Below are 21484 nucleotides of genomic sequence, written 5' to 3'. Positions count from 1 at the left end.
ACTCCTCTGCTTATGGAAGCCCTCCCTGCCCTGCCTCTCCTCGGCCCCCTGCAGCCTGGATTGGGTGCCCATCGTATCACCCTCTGCCTCACACTGCTACAGACCTTAGAGGATCATTAGGATAGAGTCAGCTGAGTTCATCTTGCCTGGTCGACTGCAAAATCATTGACAATGAAGACAGTACGTCTTAGTCCTCTCTAGAGCCTAACGCGATGTCTGGAAATGAGTGGGCACTCAATAAATTTCTGTGGAATGAATGAAGGAAACAGTACCATTACTAGCCAACGACAGCACCAACTAGAGTCCAAAAATGTTCTCAAACAAAAATGCTGAGCTGTTGAATGCAATGTGATACGCAAGTGAAAGGACTGAGCTATTAGGAACCAAGGATTTTAATGCTGTGCATTTAAAATATGCTCAATACAGGAAAAATATAAGTTTTAGAATCAGTTGAATGCCACTTGTGCTGATAGCACAGATCTGTCTTCATTTAGCTTCATAGCAGGAGGCTACAAGAACACGATTTGAAAGGGTGTCATATTCTTTTATTGAATAGTCAATAAAAGTATAATGAAATTGAAATGCTGGAGTTCCTAGGAAACGTTGTACACTTTTGTTATGCATTCCGCCTTATAGTAAAATCTTACCTTAAAAGCGTGTCTTCAGTTCTAATCTGTCCAGTGACGCTCAGTGCTATGTGGTACAGACCCCCTGGTCGTTCTGGAAAATCTGCACTTTTTCTTTGTGATATGAGAAATTCCAGATATTTCATAAAACCACAGTCTTCCAGAAACAGAGGAAACAGGCAATGCATGAGCTCTTGAGATGAGCCAAAGGCTTTGGTCTTAGAAAGGAGAGAAGGAAGTGTACACCCAGAAGTGGGCACCCAGGAGTGAGAACTACATGAATACACAGAACAAAATAGGATTGATGAGTAAGTTATCTCAGTGCTTCCGAGATCTCTCTCCCTCATCTCCCAGCCTAGTAGAGGGCAGGGTGGGGTGGGGGTCAGGGGAGAGAGTCTTCTGATCTCTCTTGCTTCTGCACAATTCTCTAAAATCACTTCTCCTTTCTTTCTACCTCCTCAGCAAACCTTACCGGTTCTCCTGCACAATTCAGCTTTTGAAAAACCAAAGACAGAAGGACTAATAGGCCACTTCTACCTTCTACCCCACCACGTAGCTCTCCTGAATCAATGATGTGCTGAGCTAGTTACCTGCAGGAAGGGGAGTACAAAAAGGAAGACACGCACCAATTAATAGCTCAGTCGATATCAGAAAGCCACACACATAAGTACGTGGAATTAGATCTCGGCATGTCTCTTGTATTCAGAGCCTTGGTTATGACATTTGTGGGAGGTTATTAGTAGTAAAGATGTCCTCCTTATTCCTGAAGTTCTGCTCAGTCCAGAGCGGCCGCTAGGCTACCAGGTGGGCATATGGGCTCCTAACCCTCTCTGTTCTCTCAGGGCTTTTGTCTGAGTGAATCAGACAGCCTGGCGGTCCCGCCAGCATGATTAGGACAGAAGCTCTAACCCAGTCTTCAGATGGTAATCAATCCAATTTGTTCACCTCCACTGCCCCTGCCACTCCTCCTCAGGAAGCAGAAAAGCAGCCCCCTCGTGAGTCTCGGGCATGATGGATCCTTCAGTAACTGACAGTGACAGGGACAAGGGTAACAGCTGGGCGTAAACAGGGACGAAGGCACCGGAGCCACATCCCAGCACCACCACGGTCTCCTCTGGAGAACCACGTGAGCAAATCCACAACCTCACCTTGATTTGTAAAAGAAAATGTCAATCGTGGGGGGAGGATGCTGCTGAAATCCATCTGCTTTTTCTTCTCAAACTGCCTAGTGATTTAATCATCTTCCTTAATAAGCTGCATGGAGCTGACCTTTAGAAAACCTCCTGCAGGCAGGAATATTTAAAAGCAAAATGCTTTCCGAACACCAAAGAGCTAAATGTTATTTATTCATGTTATTCTCTGCTCTATGGAACTTGCTACAATCCCCGGTCAAGTGTCTGGGCCATGGATGCATCTCTGTGCGACCATTCACGAACAGCCTGCTGTATATACCCTGCTCTCTAGCTGGCGTTTCTGCAAACCCTAGCTCATGAAACCTCCCAGGTAGGAATTGTTATCCCTGCCTTAGAGGGGAATCATCTGAAGTTCAGAGAGGTCAAGCAGCTTTCCCAGGGTCACACAGCTTGTGAGACTCCACTAGGCTGGAGTTGTGCCTGCCTGTAATTCTTACGGTGCCTAATCTAATGCCACCAGGAGACCCTTGATGAGACTGTGAAACAGGCGACTTCCTTGTCCCCTTCTTACCTTTGCAGATCCTCCACCCTCATCAAACTTTGGAAGCCGTCTCCTCGTGGAGATCAGAACACGCCCAGCGCAGACAACCTAACATACCACTGGCCAAAGCTCTGATTTACCAGTTTGAAGTGAGGAGGCCTGACCTTAGGGCCTATGCCCCTACTTCACTTGGGTCCCTTTCAGGTGCTGGTTCCCCTGTGTCCTCATTTTACCCCACCCCCATTAAAATATGAAAGTGCTTCATGGTCAACTTATCATAATACACATATCTGGAAGTTAGCCATGAAAGGGCTTTGGAGATTTTCTAAGCCAACCCTTTCATCTTTTGACAGATGGGAAAAATAAGACACAGAGGGAGGTGGCGGCTTGGCTGAGGCCACCAGAGGGAGCCCATTCTCCCAGCCCCAGCCCGTGGCTCTGAGCTCACACCACAGCACTCTCCCATGTGTGTGAAAGCCACTAGGTCAGCTCTCTGAGGACACCCACATGCTCCCCCTTATCTTTAAACTTGGGAGAAGGCATACGACTTTGTTCATCTCAAAGGGAATTTCTGACATCAGCCGTCCAAAGGGAGAAGTGTTTGCCTCTAAAACCACACTATTATGAATCTTGTGTTATTATTGCTGGGCCAATATGGAGCACCTCGGGAGAGGCGGTACGGGGGAGGCAAGCAAGAGTGCCATCCATGCATATACACTATTGATACTATGTATAAAATAGATGACTCATGAGAACCTACCGTATAGCACAGGGAACTCTGCTCAGTGCTCCGCGGTGACCTAAATGGGAAGGAAATCCAAAGAGAGGGGATGTATGTATACGTATAGCTGATTCACTTTGCTGCACAGTAGAAACTAACACAATATTGTAAAGCAACTCTACTCCAATAAAAATTAATTAAAAAAAATAATGAAGACTAGCCATGGGTCCTTTTCCATACTTCCCCAGGCCTGCGCCACTCCCCCCCAGGTTCCTGGGGCAGCCCCATTCCTACAGTGTCAAGGGGGAAGATTTTACGTCCCGATGTCAGCCCAGCAGCGGTAGCACATGACCCGACTACCAGGTACTGGAGCCAACCTCGCCCCTGATCCCAACCATCTATCTGCCTAAAAACTCCCACAGGCACGCAGACAGAGCCTTTTGCCTTAACCTCTCAGCCCCACACCTCTGTCCTTACTTAGCAGGAGGTGGAAGATGCAGGGAGCTGGCCACACTGCTCAGGAAGGGAGAAGCAGGGGTCAGAGGGGGCGGCTCAGAGCAACAGGAGTCAAGAGTCCAGGGCGACGGAGAACAGGAGACTCGGGAAACGGCACCATTGAAACTCTGGGGCTTTTACTTTCAACGTGTATGAGTGTGAGTGTGCATGTGTGCACGTGCGTGCATATGCGTGCGATAGAGCCTCTGATAGTCTATGTGCACACGCATCTGTGCTGATGTCTGTGTGTGAGGGACCGTGCGTGTGTCCTTGTGTGTGTGCGGATATGTGTGATTAGGCTGAGAGGAGGTGGCGTAGGGTAAAGCTGTCAACTCTAATGCCATTATAGGTGGAACAGCATTAACGATAATGAGAAAAGAAATCCCTCTAAAAGTGACGTGAATGTGTGAAGCAATGGGGTGCCAGTGGGGAAGGCAGACTCCTGATTTGGAGCCTATCAGCTCACACTCCGATAAAATGCAGACTATTATGTTGAGGACCCCTTAGGGTCACTGTGATGAATGCTGACAGGGTCTGGCACACAGCGAGGGCTCAGCGATGCCCGTCTTGAGTGTGCTGGTGGGAGGGGGCGAGCAAGAAGGATCATGGAAAGAAGAGAACCCTTTCCCTTCAGACCTGAAGAAGGAAGAACTCTACTCATTAATAATGTTCAAAGTTCTTAAGAATATGAAAAAGACTGTATATATACGTGTAACTGAATCACTTTGCTGTACAGCAGATATTAACACAACATTGTAAACCAACTATATTTCAACAAAAATAAATAAAGGCACAAGTCAAAGTGTTCAAAATTCTTATACTGTGTGTCTCTTAACATTTCAGAAATGTAAACTCAACAAACCCTCAGGAGCAAACTGCAATCTGGTCCTTCTTCTAAAGGTTTTAAACTTGTAGCAGCTGTTGGTAGTGGTCTTCGATGTCCTGGCGAGCCTACCCAGTGCAGAATGTGTGAAACCCTGGGAACTTGGAGGCAGCCAGCAAGAGAAAACCCTTTGGAGAGAAATAAAACTCTTAACAATTCCTGCTAACTATGCTATGAAAGGTAGAACACTGTTTCAATTACCAAATGTCAGCTCTAATCCCCACTTATGAGCATTGGAAATAAAACGATGCAATAATTACACAATCTGCAGAAAAACTGACAAATACATTCCCAATACAAATGATTTACTGAGCCAGCCCAGCCACAGCCTGGCTTCACTCCTTAATGGAAGCTGTAAAAACGGTGTCCTGTGCTTCAATAACCACAGTGATTTCTTACAAACCACTGATTAAAGCAATAGATGAGGCAAGCATTTTGGAAACTCCAAAATATCTCTGATAGTTGGAGATCTCTCCAGAACGATTCTCTATCTGCTCAGGTGGCCTATTAAAGAATCGTATAATGGTATGTCAGAAAGGACCTCTCACAATTGAGGCCATTTCAGAGATGAGAAGAGGTTACATGTTAGGCAGAGGGCATGCAGTGGTAGAGCTGGGATGAAACCCAGAGGCCCTAATTTCCAGTCTTTTCCACAATCCCCCATAGCCTCACCTATTAACAGGATATAAACAAATGTGGGCCATTAACCTCTATTACTTCCCCCTTGAAAGCTAATCCAGTCAACATGTTACTGTCACCAACAAGGTAATCATGTGGTAGCAGTTACTCTTGATCAGAAAATTAATAGGTTGGGTAATATAGAAAGAATGTGCAAACCATTCAACTCTTGGGCATAATATGGATAGAAAAGTCTAGGTGAGAATCCGAGGGTCTGAGTGATGGCATTTACTCAGGAGGGTGCTTGTGGTAGAAACTTACGGTCCTTCTCTAGAGCCTGGGGTCATTCAAGTTCTTTTATACCCTAAATAGTAAGAGGGAAATTGCCTAGAGGTGCAGAAAATTGTAAAATTAAGGCTTCCAGAAAAGGAGATTGAGGAAGCAGGAAATAGTAGAAATAGCAAAGCAACCTGGAAAAGAAGACTTAGAATAAAAGATACTAAGTATATTCTTGCCATGAGAGTGTATAGGTTAACGAACCACTTAAACTCATACATCAGTATAAGTTTGCAAATTATTTGTGTTAATCCTAAACCATAATTTATGCTACTCTATTTATCATTTAAGGTAAATAACTGAGACTCCCTGAAGCAGAGATTATTAAACTATTTTGAATGACAGAGTCTTTGAAAGCTCAATGAAATCCATGGATTCACTCCCCCAGATAAGTTCACATCTATACATACAAAGTGCCATACATAATTTCAGAGTATCCAAAGACCCTTTTGAAAGTTTACCGTTGGATCCCAGGATATGGCAACCTGTACTAGACTGTGACGTTTTAACCAGTTATATAAGTATAAATATATACCCCAAACTCCTGAAGTTGCTTCACTCTCTGAGTTTCTCCAAAACTCCTGTTCTAACCACACTTCTGGTGAGAAGCTTCATCCACCTGAGATGAATCGTAATGTTTCTGTCCGCCCTCCAAACTTTCAATGTGTTGCACTGTACGTATTCTTAAACAATACCAGGATTTTTCATCTCTCTGGACCACCTGCTTCCCAAGCATAGGTATCATCCTTTTACGTGTAAGTCTGTTCATGTACATATGTGTGCACAGGGGCATGCGTGTGAATATTTACATGATGCAATATCCAAGGCATAATCTTTTTGATGATCTATTTCTTTATAATTTGAGAATATTAATATCTGTCATCTTTATCTCAGAGTTGCTAAGAAAATAAAATGAGATCACAGATGGGAACATTCTTTTAAGAACTTATAAAGAATCATAAAAATGTGTGGCATTGTCATTATTAGTGCCATCATATTGTCGTTACATGCAAAACTTAAATGCAATTTGCAAGCTGCAGTATCATTCAGGAAGTTAGTTTAAAATGTCTGTCCACTTGTAACATAAAGATGCTATAACTTTCCAATTATATGAGTCATATTGGCAATACCCTCTGCTCCAGAGGAAGGAACCGGTCACAGCCTGGGTCCATTTTATGAGCCAAGGAACAATTCTGTACCCCTCAGGGCTGACATTTAGTGGGTTCATGGTGGCATCGCTGTACTGGGTTTTAGCCCCCAACATCTGTTCTGACCAGTTGGTGTCCTAGTCAGTTATTAAATATTTTTAGTATTCCTCCTGGCACCAGCTATGTCTGAAACACCATGCTGGGAGCTGCAGGAAAAACAAAACAAAACACATATAAGAAAGACATGGCCCGTACTCCCCAAAAGACAAGAACCTGATTGTGGGGCTCAGTCTATTAATAATACAAGGTACTTAGCATTTACTTCCACGTATTAAGGATTTCAGTAGATCAGAAGAGGCAGTCACTTCTAGAAGAGCTGCTGGGCAAGATTCCAAGGATAAGGCTGGATTTACAGTGGTCCCAAGGAATACCAACCCAATGCTGATGGTCACCTGTCAGCTCCACGAAAATGCATGTGTGGACAGAGAAAGAAACCAGCCTGCCAGCATCACAAAGCGACAGGAAAAGCGAGAGTCTTTGCATTTTATTTTACAGATGGCTTCTTCCTCTTCCCCCTACCTCCAGGCAGAGATTTAATTACTTTAGAAGGGTAATTTGAAAAGTTCTTTAAGACCTCCAGCCATCAGGTGCCACAGGAAAGATAAGTGCTATGCCTAACTGTATCTATTTTGACGCTGTGGGTAATGCACCGTTAGATTAGATGGACGAGGTGCTAATTTCACGGTACCAATTTCTGTTCTATTAATTCTTAAATCTGCTAAGCACCTCTGTATTTGCCTCCCCACTGTTATAATTTAATATATACAACCAGATTTGGAGTTTAATTGTTTCTTGAGTGAGCTAAAATCCAAGATTTGTAAAATGCATCCACTTAAATGAAACCCCAGCAAGATTCTGCCTCTTCCTGCAGCCCCATGGGTGCCGGCTTCGGTTCCGCTCTTGTGGAGCCTTCGCTGCTTCACGACACCGATTCCATTAGCAGGGAGAAGGCCACAGCCGCCTGGGGACCGCCCTGCCCATAGCCTTGCGTTCCCGCCAGCCCTCGCTTCCCTGCTCTCTACCTTGGCTGAAAGAACTAAATGCGACAGGAAAAACGAGTATTAGTGTCAAGAGCCTATCCCCCTGCCACCCACAGAGGAGAACCTGCCTTTGCTTTCCTGGATCATGAAGCAGGAGTCTAGCTGGATTTTCACCAAATTGAACAGAAACAGGAAAGAGAGTGAAACAGACAAGGAAGCAAAGAAGTCCCTGTGACCTGAAAGAGTCATTAGAGTGGAAGCAGGAGCGGGGAGGCCGATCTTTGCATGGGAGTCAAACAGATGTAAGGAAAGGGAAAGGGGCTTTGAAAATTTGGCTCCCTCTTTGGCGTTTTCTCAAGACTGAAGTCAAGATTTAAATTGCTTTTCAAGTATTGTTAGATGCTGGACTGGAATTTCTTTGAATGAGATGCTGCAAAGAGGGTGGCCCTCAGACTAGCTTACAAAGCAGGCTCTTGGTGAAACTGAAGATTCACGAGACTCATTTCCATCCCACGACTGAGGGGCAGAGCTGAGCAGTATCAGGGCCTCACAGCTCCTCTTCACCGGCAGGATCAGGCTGGCCAGGACGCGGCCCAACCTTACGCTCTTGCAGAAAGCCAATCTGTATGTTTACACAAACCCATAGTCAGGCTGGAACTCAGGAGCCTCTCGAATCATCCCCCTTCCTTGATGTGGCTTCCCCGACACGACCCTTTCTTCTCACCACCTATCCCTAGCCATTCCTAATAAGTTGAAATCTTTACATTTGCCCCAAGATATCCCTTCTGGAAACCTGTCCTGCACATTCATCATCTTCCCTAAGGCCAGCCCCCTCCAGGAGGCCTGCCCAGGTCACTTCAGCGCTCAATCATTTTTACTCTTTCTAAAAGCTGGACTTCTGTAGCTATTAATGTATTGGAAAAGCATTACATGTGAGAGGCAGTAAGGAAAACAGCTAGGGAGATGTAAAAGATAAGGGTGTTTCTGTTGGGAGTTCCAAAATACTATCAATAAAACTTAGCAATTAACTGAATGTGATACTCGGATGGACCCCCTTACTCCTGGTTACCTGTGGCAGAATAACGGCCCCTCAAAGATGTCTGTGACCTAATCCCTGGAACCTGTGAATATGTTACTTTATATGGCAAAGGGGAATGAAGGTTGCAGATGGAATTGAGGTTGCTACTCAACTGACGTTGACATGGGGAGATGAATCTGGATTATCCAGGTAGGCCCAATGTAGTCACTTTGGTCTTTGGAAGTGGAAGAGGGATGGAGAAGAGAGACCCAGAGAGATGGCAGCATGAGAAGGACTTACCACTGCAGGATGTGAAGATGGAGGAGGAGAGCCATGAGCCAAGGAACGTGGGCAGCCTCTAGAAGCTGGAAAAGGCAAGGAAACAGATTCTTCCTTAGAGCCTCCAGAAGGAATGCAGCCCTGCAGGCACCTTGCACTGGGCACTTTTAGCCCATTGAGACCCACGAAGGACTTCTGATCTCTGGAACTGTAAGACAGTAAATGTGTGTGGCTTTAAGCCACTAAATTTGTGGTAATTTCCTACAGCAGCGATAGGAAACTAATACAGCACCCTAGACCCCACTGTCCTGCCTTCCCAAAACCCCAGCCCCAAACCATGAGTCTTGTCATCAGCAACTTGGAACTAGAGGAAATCCTCGCTCACATTTTCACAGAAAACTTTGTTGTCCAAACAGGGCCAGCAGAGCACTGTGAGGTCAACATGGGGTCAATAATACAGCACACTTGGGGTGTTCAAGGCTCTGTTGACAAGCCTGGGAACCTAACTGTCGCTGTTTTTGTGAGGAAAATACACTCCAGTGCCAAACATCCAACTTCTTGATGAATGTTTGGAATTCCTCACACTGGTGAGTTGGATACCGCCTGTGATCTGTGCTGGTGGTTAAATGAGAACCATCAGTTCAGACTCCAGACATGCAGGAGGCCAAATTATTATTCATTTTCACAAGTATAAAATCCTGGCTTGTGATCTGGTCCAGAAAAACAATCTGCTTTAGCAGAGGCCTGTGCACTACATGAGCCTCAGGTCAAGACAGGACATTTCCTCAAAAAGGAGAAAAGTGCCTCCTATCACTGACTGAGATGCCAAGCCAGTGCATCACACTACCCGAAGAACATACTCGTGGCTAATGCTGTTTTGCAAAAGAGCACATTGAACCACTCCTGGAAACGCTTCTTTAGAATTACATAAGCTAGAATGTGATTCTAGACTCACATTTCATCAGACAACAGGGGTCGGTATAATAAGACACGTGCTATATACTGATGACATTTGGTGTTCAAATCAAATTATAAAGTAGATATTAAAAAACATGTTTAATTATCTTCTCTTCTAAGTACAGTAAGTCCCTACATATGAACCTTCAAGTTGCGAACTTCCAAAGAGGCAAACATGCGTTCACATGTCCAATCATGTAAATTAGTTCATGTGCCTGGCATACGTTGCCACATGCGTGCATCCTCTACAAGTGGTTGTGCTTTTGTGTACTTTACTGTACAGTACTGTATAGAGTACAGTAGTACAGTATCTTTATTTCAAGCCCAGGATGTCCGGAAGCAAGCGTAAAAGCAGCAGTGATGTAGCTGGTACTGTTAAGAAGCGCCAAGCAATGATGGAATTGGAGGCCCAGAGAAAGGACGAAGAGAGACAAGAGGAAGAAGTAACTGAAGAACCGAAGAGACTCACGATACAGGAAATGGCAAGGGGATTTTCTTTATTTGAGGAGGCACTGTTAGTTTTTGAGGCACAGGACCTGAACGTAGAACGGTACATGAAGGATGCAGCAGCCGTTCAGAATGCAATCCAGTGTTACCGTGTCATCGATGCCGAGAAAAAAAGAGCTACTACCCAGACATCACTGCATCGTTTTTTCAAGAGGGTAGATAGAATTGAATCCAGCAAGGAACCAGAACCTGTGCCATCAACATCAGGCGTGAGTGAAACTGCAGCTTGCCCTCCGTCTCCTGTTGCTGATGATCCTTCAGCTCTACCATCTCCCACCTCCTCTCCCTCCTCCAGTCAGTAACTCTTCTTGCCTGTTCACGCGATGCCAGCCCCTGGATGCCAGCTGTTGTACTGTACTACTGTACTTTTCAAGGTACTGTACTGTAAGATTAAAAATGTTTTATTTATTTTTTGTGTTTGTTTTTTATGTATTATTTGTGTGAAAAGTATTATAAACCCATTACAGTACAGTACTATATAGCCGATTGTGTTAGTTGGGTATCTAGGCCAACTTTGTTGGACTCACGAACAAATTGAACTTACGAACGCAGCCTTGGAACAGAACTCGTTTGTATGTAGGGGACTTACTGTAGCATGAACTTATGTCTCAGTTTTCCTCAGCCAGTCTTAGCTTTCGTCTGCTGCCTCTTAATTATTATTGATTTCCCCTTTCACTCTCAAAACTGTGCTCATTAATTACAAATTATATGGTCACTATACATATAAAAAGCTATCATAGGTGTTCTCACATGTTTTCTTGAGTACAATTCCTTACAGTTTCTCTTGCATGTTTCAGAGTTGACTCCATGGGGGAAGAACAGGAAGAGAGGGAAAAGGGTTTTAACTGAGAAATAGATGATTTTGTGAATATATAAATTTTATATATTAATATATAAACTAGTAATACAATGCAACCAAGTAACAAAACTATGCCTGACTGTATATATACATGATATGTGCATAATAAAACAGACAAACAAACAAACAAACACTCCCCAGTCCTTGCCTTCCATTATGAGTCTTATCATCAGCAGCTTGGAGCTAGAGGAAATTCTTGCTCACTATTAGTAAGAAATGCAAGCTTATTTTCCCAGAAAAACATTGCTGTCCAAGCTGGTAGAGCTCTTTGGAGTCAATAATACAAATCTATAAGACATACATATACATAATTATATCATTATATATAATACATAATTATGTAGCAATCCCATATATATAACTTATATATGTAAGTTATGACACAGTATGGCTCGGTGACCAAGCTAAAAGGTTTTGGTGAGTCTGACAAGAGTGTGAGCTCTCACCATTTCTATTCAACATTATACTGGAGGTCTAGCTAAGAATATTAGGCAAAAAATCGAAATAAAAGGCATCCATATTAGAAAAGAAGTAAAACTATCTCCTTTTGTACATTATATGATTTTGCATATAGAAAATCTTAAGGAATCCACAAAATCAAAAGAGTACTAGAACTAATAAATGAGTTCAACAAGGTTACAGAATACAAGATCAATGTACAAAATCAATTGTATTTCTATATACTAGCTATGAACAATCCAAAATAAACAAATTAAGAAAACAATTCCATTTCCAATAGCATCAAAAATATTTTAAGATAAATTTAACCAAAAAGTGAAAAAATTTTACACTGAAAACTACAAACTACAGTTGAGAAAATTAAGGAACACTTAAATAAATGAAAACATCCCATGTTCATGAACTAGAAGACAATATTACTAAAATAGCAATACCCCCTCAAATTGATCTACAGATTCAACACAATCCCTATCAAAATCTCAGTTGCTTTTTTGAGAAATTGACAAGCTCATCTTAAAATTCATATAGAAATGCAAGGGATCCAGAATAGCTAAAACAATCTTTAAAAAAGAACAAATTCAGAGGACTCACACTTCCCAATTTCAAAACTTATGACGAAGCTACAGTAATCAGCACTGCTTGATACTGGCATAATGATAGACAGATAGATTAATGAAATAGAATTCAGAATCCAGAAATAAATGCAGACATTTATGGACAGTTGACTTTCAACAATTGCCAAGATAATTCAATGGGAAAATCTCTTCTCAAAAATAGGGCTAAGACAACTGAATACTCTTATACAAAAGAATGAAATTGGAGCCCAACCTCACACCATATACAAAAATTATATACGCACAATCTTAAAAAATATATGAAAATGTATCAAAGATTAAAATATGTGTTAAAAACTATGAAACACTTAGGAAAAAACATAGGAGTATATCTTTGTGATCTTGGATCAGACAGTGTTTCTTAGACATGACACTAGAAGCAGAAGCAACAAAAGAAAAAAAAGATAAAATAATGTCATCAAAATTTAAAAATTTTATGCTCAAAGGATACTATAAAGAAAATGAAAAAACATTCCACAGAATGGGAGAAAATAATTGTAAATTACATACCCGATGAAGGTCCAGTATACAGAAAATATAAAGAACTATTATGATTCAACAATAAGAAATAAATAGCCCAATTACAAACTGGACAAAATTATTTGAATAGACATTTCTCCAAAGAAGATATAAAAATGGATAATAAGCACATGAAAAAACATGGAATTACCATATGATTCAGCAATTCCTCTCCTAGGTATATACCCAAGAAAATTGAAAGTATATGTCAATGCAAAAACTTGTACATTAATGTTCCTATCAGCACCATTCATAATAACAAAGAAAAACACCCATCAATGAGTGGATAAACAAAATATGGTGTATTCATACAATGGAATTTTATTCAGCCATAAAAAGGAATGAAGTACTGATACACACTACAACATAGATGAACCTTGAAAACATTATGCTAAGTGAAAGATGCCAGTCACAAAGGTTTACCTACTGTATGATTCCATTTATAGGAAATATCCAGAATAAGCAATCTAAAGAGACAGAAAGTAGACTAGTTGTTACCAGGGTCTATGGGGTAGGAAAGAATAAGCAGTGACTGCTAATAGGTACAGGGTTTCTTTTGGGTGCTAAAATGTTCTGGAATCAGATAGGGATGATGGTTGTACAACTCTGAAATATACTAAACCACAGAAACGTGCATTTTTAAAGGGTGAATTTTATGATTTATGAATTCCATCCAATTTTTTTTTAAGAAGAAAAGAAAGAAGAAGAATAGTAACACCTCTCTCAAAAGGTTGCTGTGAGGATTAAAGATAAAGACATATAAAGCAATTAGCATAGTGCCAGACTGGAGGAGGAGGATGGTGATGGTGATGATGGTGATGGTGGTGATGATGGCGATGGTGGTAATGATAGTGGTGGTGGTTATGATTATGGTGGTATCACCTTAAGGAATATCTTGTGCTCACAGGTTTAAGGCCTAAATTTAAAACCCAAGAGCAACCCATCTGCACTCTGCTTTATTTTTCCTACTCCTCTTCTTTTCCACGCTTCCGGCCCCACTACTTCCAGCTTTTCTGGATCTGGCCCTGGTTCCAACTCTTCTATTCAACTCACTCCAAATAACTGTATCTGACCCCAAAATAATCTCCTCCAGCCTTTTCTCCTGCTTGACTGGCCAAGTTAGGATGTGTCAAAATTGTCCCAAGTAGCTGCGTCTTCCAATATACAGCACTAGTGCAGAGACTGGTTCAACACACACCCACATAATGAGACAGAAACTTCAGTGGGTCATGTGAAGAGAGGGGATAATTTTGGAAACTAGGAGCCTGTGTCATCCTTTTAATGAAATAATAACAGACTTTTTGATTTGCACCCATTTGCAATGTTACTGCTCACAGACAAGCTTCTCAGGGAAGGTGATTCATCAGTCAGCCATCCCATTACAAGCCATGGAGAAACAAATCACCACGCTGCACGCATCATAAAAATGGAAATCAAGGAGGCTGTTCATTAATGCAGATTAGTTTTAAGCTTGGCAGAGCTTTGCTCTGCTGAGATTAACACACACACAAGAAATTCTCAGTAGGCCTTGGGTCCTTGGTAATATATAGTCCTTATTACTTCGCTAACTAATGAACCTTCAAGCTCAGGAGGAGCGACTTCCAATTGTCCACGTTCTCTGCAGATGGACCAGGGATCAGACCTGCCTGGAGCAGGCTTCCTCATCAGACTCTCTACCCTCAGCCACGGCACCTCTGGCCCATCGCTGCCATCCCTCAGTTGGTTTGCTCTTCCCAAAATGAAAGAATGATCCTGGGTTCAAGGTCTCCTCAGATACTTTTCAACCAAGCAACTGAGCACTAAGTAATCCGACGAGCTAATGAACAACCAAAGTTAATGGCAAAAGATGGTGCAGTGTGTCGTCCCTCAGCATCAGAACAGAAATATATTTTAAAGAGAATCTCAAATCCCATAATCTGAGAGGTTGACTAAAATGGGAGAATTTCGGGCTTTGAGAAAAACCAATGGAGAAATTTTTTCTTTCTTTCTTTCCTGGTCAATGGGAGGAGTTTTTCAGATACTTCAAACCACACCGTGCAGGCAGCTGTCTACTGCAATCAGATTAGAGCTGGTTTTGATGTCTAACCTAATTCAAGAGAATAGGCCAGCTCTGAGTAGGCACTACTGCTTACACGGTAGGCTACCTCTTCTGTTTCTTTCCTCCACTCTTTATTCCTCTTTTTTTTTTTTCCTTTTTCTCCTCTCTCTTTCTCTCATTTTTGGTCACAATTCCTCCTTTCATGCGTCACTGTGTTCATACTTTCTCCCATAGAATTTGCATAATAAAAGTATAAACATTGCACAAAACAAGATGTGTAGCTTTAATGACACTAACCACCACAACAAAGGCACTCATTTGTGAGTGTTTCTTAAATAGTAATAGCCCAAAATCTGTGGTCCTCAAATTTTTTTGAATGTGTCCCCATTTGAGTAGGTGATTTTTAAATGTCCCATCAATATATGCATATATTTATTTTTAAATTGTGTACATGTACGACTACTATATACTCTATATAGTACAGTATAAAACTGTACTATAAAATTTTACAAAAAAATTTAAAGATAAAATTAAAACAGGGGTCAACTAACTTTTTCTTAAAGCACCAGATAATATATATTTTGGGCTTTGCATGCCATATGGTCTTCTTTGCAACTACTTAACTCTGCCACTGTGTCATGAAAACATCTACTGACAATATGTAAACAAATGGCTATATTCAAACAAAACTTTCTTTACAAAGACAAATGGTGGGCTGGATTCAGCCATGGGCCATATTTTGCCAACCCCTGAATTGAAAAATAAATAGTAGTAAAAGTCCCAAGTAGTTTTTCTCCTACCCACTTGGAGGCCACTGCCCAAGATTATGAGAAAGAATATGATTAGACTTTTCTTAATTCACCAATTCCCGATTACTACTGCAGAATATAATCTGCTCTGTTATTTCTATACACTAAGACAAAGAGTACAAAGCACAGCTAGGATGAGACACAAATGCTAAGCTCTAGGCTGAGCCCACTTCTAGATATATAATTTACTCCACAAATTATATTTCTCACCAACTCTGCAGTTCAAATTCATGCTTCAACAAAATGTCAAATTACTATGTGTCTTGGACCTTTCGAGTTCCTGGCACATAATCGAAGACATAGATGTCAAGTTAGAAAATCCCAAGGGACTACTGAATAATGAAAAAGAAAACCCCAAATAAAAGCAATAAGACCTGTGTGTGTGTGTGTGTGTGTGTGTGTGTGTGTATTAAGTTGGGTAAACAAATACTGTCATCTTGATCTTTAAAAATGTTATTGCTGATGCTATTGTGCTGAATCCATTAATCTGTGAACAGGGATCTTGGAAAATTTGGACATATTATTGAAGTCATCTGTATTAACTCCAGCTGAAACTGGAGAAAGAAGACTGACGGGTGTACAGTTTTGAATATCAGTCCAGATTCACTGATGATTTTTTTATCTTGCTTCACTGGTGTAGAAAATCTTAACACTGCAGTGGCATGTTTAGAATGTCAGTGCAATCAACCCTCTCAACGCAGAGCCCTCTCTATGATGCTCTAGTAACAACTTCACCAAACAAAATGAAGCATTACTTTAATCATTTTAGTCAAATTGAATGTGTCAAGGAGAAATATTATGAATAGAGGCAGCACTAATTCAAAACCATGCCTTCAGTCCCAACAATCCTGAGTGAAGCAGAGAAAAGAGATGGCATGGCTCAAGAAGAAGATGCTAGCAATTAGGAAACCTTGGTTCTAATGCAGTTCAAATGCAATTCATTTCAATGTTCTGAGCTTCAGTTTTCCTACTAATATGATAATAATACGTGACTTACACAGCTATTGGGAGATTAAAATGAAATAACACATGAGAAAGTGCCTCACAGAGGGTCTGGAAGACAACAGGTGCTCAGTGAATAACCTGAGTTTTTTCTCCTTCTTTCTCCTCTATGTATCTCAATATTATCATCTCTAAAACAAATATATATATATATATATATATATATATATATATACATACACCAAATTCACATGATAACTAGGAATGTTCAAGAGATAACTGATGAAGATAAAATGCCTTGTAAAATGAAAAATTCTCAGCTCATGGAAAATATAAGTACAATTAAAAATTAACCCAAATTATCTTAATATATTGCTACCTCTTAATACTCCATAGAGGATATCTTCTGGTCACTAGAAGGAAAAGAAATCCTGTACATCTCCTTTTCAAAAGATACTGTCCCAGCTTGAGGCTAAAAATCCCTCCTCTGAACAGGTATTTTCCATGTCTACGAGCAAAGGCTCCTCCGTGTGCCATTTTAGACACCATACAAGGAAAAAACTACACCCAAAGACCACTTTTCTGTAATTATATCAACATCAGTCCTGACATGCCCAAACTCAAGGAGATTAAGAAAAATAAGGGAGAGAAGCAAGTCTTTTTTCATCTCCTTCTCCAGTATCCCAGGATATCACCACAGGCCCCCAGAGCTTTTACATGTTTTACCTGGAAGTTGGTGGTCGTCCATCAGGAAGGCCAAACAGCCTGTGTGTTCATAACCGAGTATCATACGTAACCTAAAATCTCATCATTACTGTTTTAGTCGTGGATAAATTCACCAAGTATTTCTGGGTTTCCACCCTTCAAGGCACGTGTAGGATTGCAATGCTTACTCCCTTTCCCCGTGGTTGGGTGTGGCCACGTGACTGCTTCTGACCAATGAGTGGCAACTGGAAGCCCCAGATGCACCCCAGACTAGAGGATTTACATGTCAGTGGGAGACCTTCCAGAGCTCTTTTTCTCCAAATATAGTGGCTGCTCTGCCAACCAAGGTGAAGATACAGAACCAGAGCCCCATAACCACTTCGGGAGTGATGTGCGGCATGGACGTAAAATACGCCTCCCTTGTTTGAAGTCACGAAGACTTTGAGATCACTTGTTAATGGAGTTATAGCACAGCCTATTCTGACAGTTTCTCCAACAAAGCTAGTCATTGAGTTTCCCTTAAAGGCAGATTCTAACTCACCTGTTATCAGTAATTAATAGACAATCAGTTAACCAATTAACCCCAGGAAAGAGCATATTTTTTCAGAAATGAAACATGGATAAAGACAGAAATCATTAACATTCAGTATTCTGGGAAGGCAGGCCAGAGTGAAACAGTACTGGAAATTCCTCTGCGCATATAATGGCCTGAGAGTTATAATATGTCTGTAGTTAATAATTAGTATCATTATAATTGCAAATATTTAATGAGAACTTACTATATATTAAGCATTGTGTTAAGCGCTTTACAACAAAGATATCTCATTTAATTCTTACAATAACTTATGAGGTAAAAAAACTATCCCAATTTTACATGGGCAATGAAGAAAGCAACAAAAAAGATAAGTTACTTACAAGTCTGTCTAAAGTCGAACTAGTCTCTCAACAGTAATAATAATAGCTATAAAGGGATAGATGATAGATAAATCAGAAGAAGGAAGGAGGAAGGAAGGAAGGGAAGGAGGGAGGGAGGGAGGGAGGAAGGAAGACACAATGATTGATGTAAAAGCATATGAATCGTCCCTTATTTAGCAATATTCAATATCTGTATTCCAGTTCTTGCCAAAGAACATAACTCCATATTCTCTATTCTCTGATCCTTATCTAAAGCTCAGTGATAAGAAATCATTTTTCTTGAGGGACTGCCTACAGAATATGCACTCTACCCCTTCTTTGAGATCAATAGCTCCTAATAACTAGGAGGCAGGCACAGACCCCCTTATAAACCTTATGAAACCTATGGACCCTTTCCTAGAAAAATGTATGCACATAAAATTTTAGAGGATTCATAAACTGTCCCTCAAGTCTCATTATGGACTCCTGAGGGGACCCTCGTTGCTACATGCCTCTTTCTAGTGACTGTCCTTGGACCAGTGGACCTTGCCTCTGTTAGCACACATTCCCAGTCACAGGCCGGGTCCTTGTCCTGTTCCTGCAGGGTTGAGGCTTGATGGAAATGAGCATTCTGATGCATGCGTCTTGCAGCTGCGATCCAGATGATGCATTCTCCCCAAAGTGTATAAAGAGATACAGGCAGGGGGATGTTTGGTGAGTGGCTTCTCAGCTCCGGTTGATGGTGGTGTTTCCTGCTTGACCAGGGTGAAGTCCAGCCAGGCCAGAGGACACCGTTGTGCTAAACCTCTTAGGCCCCAAGCATGCCATCTTGAAACACCAGCATAATTACTTTATAGGGTTGTGAAACCAACCCACTACATTTCACCACCTTAAAATGTTGCCCTTTCAGGGGTCAAATTGCTTCTTGGCTTTGACTTATCCACCCCCCTCCACAGTCTAATCTTCCTTGTACTCAATCTTACCAAGTCTAGACACAAAGAATGTGGGTCCTTCCCACAGCTGCTGGGAGAGGAAATCCCTCTCTCAAGAAGATGAGTGCCAGTGTAACATGAAGTGAGAAAAGCGGGTAATAGCTTTACATGCAAAATGAATAATTTCTCTCTCATTGTTTATAGAAACAATGGAAAAAATACCAAAATGCTAATAGTAATTACCTCTAGAGGGTGAGATTGATAGTGAGAGTTTTATTATAATATGCATTATTTATTCAAATTTTCTACATAAGCCTACATTTGTAATGTTTATAGTCAGAAAAAAATAAATTGATGCTAAAAAAAAAAAAAAAGTATGTGAGAACTATTAACTCTTGCTGGCATCTCCAAATACTCTGTTGGCTCTTACAATAGAGGCAGACAAGAGGATGGACACTTATGTGCTAATAACTTTATGTTCTTTATTTCACTTAATCTTTACAACAGGCCTATGATATAGGTGTTATCCACCTTTTTAACCGAAAGGGGAAAAAAACTGAGATTTATGGAGGTTTAAGAAGTTTACCCACAATCACACGGCTAGAAAGTGGCAGAGCTCTCTCTGACTTCTACAGCCTGGACACTATCTACTATTTCTCAAATGGCAGAAAGAGCCAAACAATGAAATCATTAAAATGACATTTTACCTTCCAAGTCTCAGAAATAACTGGTGAAGAAAACATCTGTGTTTTGCAGACTGTGCCCACGCAAGGGAGGAGATCAAAGTTTCTCTCTCTTGAAAGCCAAGGCCACCAACCCCCTGGATACATGACTTCTCTCCATGCAGCACAGGAAAGTTTCAGAACTTGGAGAAGTGTGGGAGCTGAGTTCGGTAATCGCGTAATGAGCCTTAATGAGGAGATAAGGTCACTGCCTGCCGGGGCAGAGAAGACCACGAGACCGCAGGGACTGCTCCGGAACACAGGCTCCCACCCAGGCCTGCCAGCTTTCCATTCCTTCCCCAAAGATTCCTGGAGAAAAGCAGTGTTTCTCCTCATTGCAGGACCATGCCCAGCGCCAGGAGCAAAGCCGTACCTGGCTGGAATTCGCCTCAGATGGCTGCACGGCTGCCCTCTGTGGATTGGAGACTGATGCTTATGAGGCCAAGGGTGCTGTTTCACCACAGCTATCTTTCTGTAAAAAAGAAACTCTGCGCAATTTACAGAGTCTGCACTGCCGATCTCTACCAGCTGTCTCACAAATGCCCATGCTGGACTAGAGTGTGGCTTCAGGGAGACTGAGGGGGAGCCAGAAGAATTACTTTTGATGGGCCATCTTTGACAGCTGTGACTTTAAAATAATGAGACGTTTGGAAACATTCTGTATTCATTAGAGTGTCACTGATTCTAAAAGCACACCGAAAACTTTTCATCTTCCCAAATCCACTGTGTGACAATAAAGAAACAGAAAAGGAAATCAACTCGTAGAGGCACCAGGAATAGGGAAGAGTGGACCACTGACAGATCAGAAATGTTTATAGCCTTCCAGAAGTTAAAAAGGGGATGGGACAGTACTTGCCAATAAATAGAGGGAGGAAGGCACAGCCCAGAATATGCTGAGGAGAAAACTCCGTGGTGGTGGAAGTTGATCTTCCCTGTAGATCTGGAGGTTTTTCATGACTTGGAATATTAGTTTCCTATTGCTGCTGCAGCAAATTACCACAAACCCAGTGGCTTAAAAACCCCAATTTATTATCTTATAGTGTTGGAGCTCAGAAGTCTGAAATGGGTCTTATGAAGCTAAACTCAAAGGCTGTGTTCCTGCTGGGGCTCTAGGGGGGATACCGTTTCCATGCCTTGCTAGCTTCTGGAGGCTGTCCACATTCCTTGGCTTGTGGCCACATCCCTCCTACCAGTGCTTCGATTGCCACGTCTCCTACTCTGACTCTGACTTTACTATTCTACCTCTTATAAGAATCTTTGTGATTATAATAGGCCCACCTGGATAATCCAGGATAACCTTCCCGTCTCAAGATGCTTAATCACATTGCAAAGTCCCTTCTGCTATGTAAGGCAGCATATCAGAAATTCCAGGGATTAGGAAGTGGACATCTTTGGGGGTCATTATTCTGCCTAGCACGCTTGGTAAGGAGATACAGAAAGTGAAGTGAGAAGCAGGACAACAAATAAGGCTTTAGATGCAGAATAGCTCAAAGCAGCCACAGAAGCTGGCTTCACGTACTGCACTCAGAACAATGGGCAACAGAAATGTTTACCCCAGAATAAAGCTGGATAAACACTCTCCAACAAAACTGAAGTCTGCCAGGGAAGGTCTTGGGTTCCCATACAAAAGAGAAGATCAAGAACACAGGACAACTGATTTTAGAGAAAAGAGATGAGTGGAAGGGGAGG

The sequence above is a fragment of the Eschrichtius robustus genome, chromosome 5 (genome assembly GCF_028021215.1).
Source record: "Eschrichtius robustus isolate mEscRob2 chromosome 5, mEscRob2.pri, whole genome shotgun sequence".
In the NCBI taxonomy this organism is placed as follows: Eukaryota; Metazoa; Chordata; class Mammalia; order Artiodactyla; family Eschrichtiidae; genus Eschrichtius; species Eschrichtius robustus.
This window is presented reverse-complemented; position numbering follows the sequence as displayed.